Source organism: Heterodontus francisci, chromosome 6 (assembly GCF_036365525.1).
Source record: "Heterodontus francisci isolate sHetFra1 chromosome 6, sHetFra1.hap1, whole genome shotgun sequence".
Taxonomy (NCBI): Eukaryota; Metazoa; Chordata; class Chondrichthyes; order Heterodontiformes; family Heterodontidae; genus Heterodontus; species Heterodontus francisci.
The window spans coordinates 31160800-31168270 of record NC_090376.1 but is presented as its reverse complement, the minus strand read 5'-3'; positions in this window follow the sequence as shown (position 1 = coordinate 31168270).

Sequence of the window (7471 nt, the reverse complement as noted above, 5' to 3'; positions counted from 1 at the left end):
CCAGGGAACTACAGGCCGGTGAGCCTTACACCAGTGGTGGGAAAGTTATTGGAAGGGATTCTGAGAGGCAGGATTTATATGCATTTGGAAAGGCAAGGTCTGATTAGGGATAGTCAGCATGGCTTTGTGCGTGGGAAATCATGTCTCACGAATTTGATTGAGTTTTTTGAGGAGGTGACCAAGAGGATTGACAAGGGCAGGGTGATGGACGTTGTCTACATGGACTTTAGCAAGGCCTTTGACATGGTTCCGCATGGTAGGCTGGTCCGGAAGGTTCGAACACATGGAATCCAGGGTGAGTTAGCCAATTGGATACAAAATTGGCTTGGTTATAGGACGCAGAGGGTGGTAGTGGAGGGTTGTTTTTCAGATTGGAGGCCGGTGACCAGTGGTGTGCTGCAGGGATCGGTGCTGGACCCTCTGTTGTTTGGCATATATATTAATGACTTGGATGTGAATGTAGGAGGCATGATTAGTAAGTTTGCAGATGACACCAAAATTGGTGGTATAGTGGACAGTGAAGAAGGTTGTCTAAGGTTACAACAGGATATAGATCAACTGGGAAAGTGGGCAAGGGATTGGCAAATGGAATTTAACGCAGACAAGTGCGAAGTGATGTGTTTTGGGAAGTTAAACCAGGGCAGGACATATACAGTGAATGGCAGGGCCCTGGGGAGTGTTGTTGAGCAGAGAGACCTTGGGGTGCAAGTACATAGCTCCCTGAAAGTGGCAACAAAGGTAGACAGGGTGGTGAAGAAGGTGTATGGCATGCTTGCCTTCATCGGCTGAGGCATTGAGTACAAGAGTTGGGACGTCATATTACAGTTGTACATAACGTTGGTTAGGCTGCACTTGGAATACTGTGTGCAATTCTGGTCGCTGCATTACAGGAAAGATGTGATTAAGCTAGAGAGGATGCAGAAAAGATTCACAAGGATGTTGCCTGGTTTGGAGGACTTGAGTTATAAAGAGAGATTGGATAGGCTGGGTCTGTTTTCCCTGGAGTGAAGGAGATGAGAGGGGACATGATAGAGGTATATAAAATTATGAGAGGCATAAATAGGGTCAAGGATAGATTCTTGGGGGACTACAGAGGTAACAGTGAGAGGCCAGGAAGAGGAACCATTGCTGGAGATGCTCTGGCTATGATTGGATGGGTAAGACTGAAACCAAGTGAGGGCAAACCCATGCAGCTGGATAACAGAGCAGAGGCATTGAAAGGGAATTGTGTGCAAAACTGTATCAAAGGCTGCAGACAGATGAGAAGCATGAGGCAGGTGCACCACACTATCAGTCACAGAGGAAATAATTTGTGATTTTGATTATGGCTGTTTTCGTGCTGTGGCAAGGACAAAATCTTGACTGGAGAGGTTCAAACATAGAATTGCATGAAACATGGGCATGAATTTGGAAGAAAACAACACATTCAAGGACTTCGAAGAAAAGGAGGTTGGAGATCACGTTGTAGTTTGCAAGGACAAAGGGATCGAGGGTGGGTTTTTTGAGGAGGGTGGTTTTGAAAGGGATGGGGTCAGTATCCAGAGGAAGGGAATCTTTTGCAATGTCAGTTAGTATGAGGATTAGATAGGGAAGTTGGGGATGGTATGCAGCTAGTCTTGCTACAACTGTACATGGTATTGGTGAGATGGCACCGAGAGTACTGTGTACAGTTTTGGTCTCCTTACTTAAGGAGGGATATACTTGCATTGGAAGCAGTTCAGAGAAGGTTCACTAGGCTGATTCCTGGGATGAAAGAGTTGTCTTATGAAGAAAGAATGAGCAGGTTGGGTCTATACTCATTGGAGATTAGAAGAGTGAGAGGTGATACTATTGAAACATATAAGATTTTGAGGGGGCTTGACAAGGTAGATGCTGAAAGGATGTTTCCCCTTGTGGGGGAATCTGGAACTGGGGGAACTGTTTCAAAATAAGGGGTTTCCCACTTAAGACAGAGGTGAGGAGGAATTTCTTCTCTCACAGAGTTGTTAATCTTTCAAATTTTCTTTCCCAGAGAGCAGTGGAGGCTGGGTAATTGAAAATACTAAAGGCTGAGTGAGACAGATTTTGATCTACAAGGGAGTTAAGGGTTATGGGGGGCAGGCAGGAAAGTGGAGTCAAGGTCACAATCAGATCAGCCATGATCTTATTGAATGGTGGAGCAGGTTTGAAGGGCCGAATGGCCTACTCCTGCTCCTATTTCTTATGATCTTAGTGAAAATGGGGTTGAGAGCAGGAGATTGGCCTCAGAGACAAGATGAGCTCAGAGAGAGCATAAGGAGAGATTGGAGAGAAGTTAATGTGTTTATAGTTGAGACAGGTGGGAACTTTGAAGGAATATTGCCTTGGTTAGCAAAAGTGAAGGGAGGGATACAGCAGAGCCAGGTCTCAATTTCAGTGGCAACGAAGTGCATGAGCTATCCGCACTAGTTTTTGGAGGGGAGGGTAAGTGATTAAAAGAGACAGTTGATTAACAGAGAAACAAAGCCAGGGGTTATCTCTGTAGTCCAGGATGATTCTGGAGTCATGAGTGACAATTGTAGAATTTCTTTGTTGTGGGCTGGCCTCCTTTTCTCCTTCCAGTCAGTGTACTGAGAAGTGAACTATTTTCATTTAAACATTGTTAAGTTTGTTTTAAGTCAGAGGAAGTTATTCTAATTATTCATCAACTGTAGTTTTGTATAATAAAAATAGACTGCATTTTCAATGGACAAAGTGATCAACAACAGTTTTGGACTGGTGGCAAAAAATGCAGATGTTTTAATCACAGCCTCCATTCCCTTGTGAATTATGCAGTCCTTGGCACACAGCAAGAACAGCCGTTTTGACACAATAACAAGACTTAAACTACAAGTTAGAAAATGTACATAGCTTCCCCTATGGTTTCGTGAGTATTTGTACTATATGTAGTACCAACCCATACTAACTGAAATGTTCAAGACTCAGTCCTTTGTCTGTGCTGAGCGAGAGTGTTTATTAGGGTACAATCTTCTTCAGTGTCCTCGGGATAGGGTTTTGTTCTTCCTCCTATATTTTATCAGTAACTCCTGCTGGACGAGTCCTTGGGTGTATTTAGAGTAAGGACAGGATCTGACTGAGCTGCAGTCAAATAGTATTGCAACGGTTGGCATCTAGGCTTGCTTATCCAAAAAATCCAGTTTGATAAAATACGGGTGTCCATGAACCTTCAGAAGAGGGATCAGAGGGGGAGAAACTGGAAGGGGGGAATAAGTATTTACAGGGAACAGGAGGTTGCAGTGAACGTGTCTGAATTTCTTGCTACCAGTCCAAAGCCATTGTTAAAGCACTTGTATATGTAAAATCTAGTGCATTGTCATTAGACAAAACAGTGTTTGAGGAATAATTATTTACTCAAATTTAAAATAAATTAATGTTCATTAAAAACAATATATTTTTTTTAATACAATGACTGAGATGAGAAAAGCCAGCCAGGCCAGATCAGAATGATTCTCAAAACACTGCCCAAAGAATTAGCTACTCCCTGCTTGTCTATATCAGTGGTCCCTGTCAACTGGTGTTGTCCTACACCAGAGGAAAGTATAGTCAGGACCAAAATACTGCAGATGCTGGAAATCTGAAATAAAAATAGAAAATCCTGGAAATACTGAGCGGGTCTGGCATTTGTGGAGTGAGAAACAGAGTTAACGTTTCAGGTCGATGACCTTTCATCAGAACTGATGGCACTTAGAGAAGTAACAGTTTTTAAGCAAGGCAGGGAAAGGGGATGGCTGGTGCAGGGGGGTGGAGGCTAGGGAGATTAGGAAGGTGGTGAGAAGGAAGGAAAGAACAAAAGGGAAGGTCTGTGATAGGATGGAAGGCAGGAGAGATTAAATGGGATGATAGTGCAAGGCAGAAATGGATATAGTCAGAGTTTGATAACTAGTCTAATATCCTTACTGCCAATGTGTCACAGTAACCATAGAGAATAAATAGCTGCTACAACATCTTAAACACAGCTACCATTCGATTGCCAATTTGGTTTAGACCTTTGACCTGTTGATTCACTTATTCACATAGTCCTGAATTGTACTGAATTTCTTAATGCATAGCACAGTCAGCCATAGAGCTCTGGAGCCTTCAATATGGTATTGTATTCCAGATTCTGAGAAACTGGTCTTTTGAGAGATATCTGATGAAATGCTGGAATGTGACTTCCTCAGAGAATGCAACTATCAGGGAATGATAAATTAGCTATACAGGAATCTATCACAGAGGTATGTTTACCCTTGTTGCCTTTTAAAAAATATTTTCATCAGTTGCTTGTGAATGTTTCCAAAAATGAAGTTACTCCCTTTGTTGTTCTTGGCACGTAGTTGCTCAGAGGTGTTTGGATTCAGTTCTGTGCTCAGACCTGTGACTTGTCTCAGAAATTATCTCGGGCACGCAGACACCATAACAGTCACTGTCAGAGAGATAAATTTCTGTTGGATCTTGAGGAAATTGCATCGCTGGCAAGTGTTTTACTTAAGAGCAAGTAAATTTTATTTATTTCATAAATAATAGCTGTCATTTTATTTATCATTGTTATTAGTTAAATAATATTTATTTTTGGATAGCAACAGGGCCAGGAGAGTGCAGAGGAAAACAAAATTTCTGTCTTCAATAATTCAGGAAAAAAGTATACTGAAGTTAAAAGTGGTATATCATCACTTCTTACACAATCACTGTTCTGCTATTAGCAAAGACAGGAATTTCATCCCTAAGATGTCAAGCAACACGTGTAAAAATGTAATTTATAAAAATCTAATCCCAGTGGCCATTTGCTGAATAGGTACAAGAGATTCAACATTTTCCCCACTCCTCACAATTGTAGACTGTGGTTGAGAATCTGATTCCAATTTTAGCAACCAATTAGAATTCTTGAAATGAGTTATACTTTCAGGCAGTTCGTTCTGATAAATTGTTGGTTTGCTGAAGAAAGTATTTCTACTTATTTCTGTCTTCACCACAGAGAAGTAGTAAAATGATTAACATGCTTCCTTGTGCTTCAGATCTCTCCAGACACAACACATTTCAGAGCTTGTTGAGAATATCATTTGCAAAACAAAATTGTACATTTGTCTTTTTAAAATACAGAACCTTGGGAACTTATATATCACAATGATGGGAATTGTATTAAAATAAGGAATTTCCATGCTTTCCAGATTTCAAATTATACCTAAATATGTAAACGATATGGGAATTTTTACTTTTTATAAAAGGATCAAACCCTTCCTTTTTTGAATTAACTTTTCCCAGTACCTCAATCTCTCCAGTCCACACGAGCAGCTCAGTAATGACTGCCTCCATTCCCCCACAAAGCAGTATGCAAACCTTCTCCTGGCATTTTCAACATAAACATGGTTGTGATTAGGGACTTAGTTGCATAGAAATCACAGGCATAACACCGCATCCCACCATTCTATGGGATTGTGAGCCAAAGTGCCATGGCAGCATGCTGTAAAATGGAAGTAAATTGAAATACATTCTCACTCACTCTAACCTGTCCCCCTCTGAACTTGAGGCACTCCGTTCTCTCAGGTCTAACCCCGACATGGTCATCAAACCTGCAGACAAGGGTGGTGCTGTTGTTGTATGGCGTACTGACCTCTACCTTGCAGAGGCTCAACGCCAACTCACAGACACTTCTTCCTACCTCCCTCTGGACCATGACCCCACCACCGAACATCCAGCTACTGTCCACAGGACTGTCACTGACCTCATCTCCTCTGGAGATCTTCCCTCTACAGCTTCCAACCTCATAGTCCCGCAACCCCGGACAGCCCGTTTCTACCTCCTTCCCAAAATCCACAAACAGGACTGTCCCGGCAGACCCATTGTGTCAGCCTGCTCCTGCCCCACTGAACTTATTTCTTCCTATCTTGACTCTTTTTTCGCCGCTGCTCCAGTCTCTTCCCACCTACATCCGTGACTCTTCTGACGCCCTACGTCATTTTGACAATTTCCAGTTTCCTGGCCCCAACCGCCTCCTCTTCACTATGGACGTCCAATCTCTCTACACTTCCTTCCCCCAGACACTATGGACGATTTGAGGGCTCTCCACTTCTTCCTTGAACAGAGGCCCAACCAGTCCCCATCCACCACCACCCTCCTCCGCCTGGCTGAACTTGTTCTCACATTGAACAACTTCTCCTTCAACTCCACTCACTTCCTTCAAGTAAAAGGTGTTGCTATGGGTACCCGCATGGGTCCTAGTTATGCCTGTCTTTTTGTGGGATATGTCGAGCATTCTTTCTTCCAGTCCTACTCAGGCCCCCTCCCCCAACTCTTTTTCCAGTACATTGATGACTGTATTGGTGCCGTTTCCTGCTCCTGCCCCGAACTGGAAAACTTTATCAACTTTGCTTCCAATTTCCACCATTCTCTCACCTTTACATGGTCCATCTCTGACACTTCCCTTCCCTTCCTCGACTTCTCTGTCTCCATCTCTGGGGATAGGTTGTCTACTAATATCCATTATAAGCCCACCGACTCCCACAGATACCTCGACTACACTTCTTCACACCCTGCCTCCTGTAAGGACTCCATTCCATTCTCCCAGATTTTCCGTCTCCGACGCATCTGCTCTGATGATGCTACCTTCCACGACAGCACTTCTGATATGTCTTCCTTTTTCCTCAACCGAGGATTTCCCCCCACTGTGGTTGACAGGGCCCTCAACCGTGTCCGGCCCATTTCCCGCACCTCTACCATCACCCCTTCCCCTCCCTCCCAGAACTGTGACAGGGTTCCCCTTGTCCTCACTTTCCACCCCATCAGTCTCCATATCCAAAGGGATCATCCTCCGCCATTTCCGCCACCTCCAGCGTGATGCTACTACCAAACGCATCTTCCCCTCCTTTCCCCTGTCAGCATTCCGAAGGGATTGTTCCCTCCGCGACACCCTGGTCCACTCCTCCATTACCCCCACCACCTCGTCCCCTTCTCATGGCACCTTCCACTGCAATCACAGGAGGTGTAATACCTGCCCATTTACCTCCTCTCTCCTCACTATCCCAGGCCCCAAACACACCTTTCAGGTGAAGCAGCGATTTACTTGTACTTCATTCAATGTAGTATACTGTATTCGCTGCTCACAATGTGGTCTCCTCTAAATTGGGGAGACCAAACACAGACTGGGTGACCACTTTGCGGAACACCTCCACTCAGTCCGCAAGCAGGACCCTGAGTTTCCGGTTGCTTGCTCCCCCCTGCTCTCATGCTCACATCTCCATCCTGGGCTTGCTGCAGTGTTCCAGTGAGCATCAACGCAAGCTCGAGGAACAGCATCTCATTTACCGATTGGGCACACTACAGCCTGCCGGACTGAACATTGAGTTCAATAATTTCAGAGCATGACGGGCCCCCCATTTTACTTTTATTTTTAGCTATTTTTTTCTTTTTTTACATTTTTAACATTTTTTTTTGTATGTTTATTTCATTTCATCTTAGTTTGTTCAGTTTGCTTACCCAC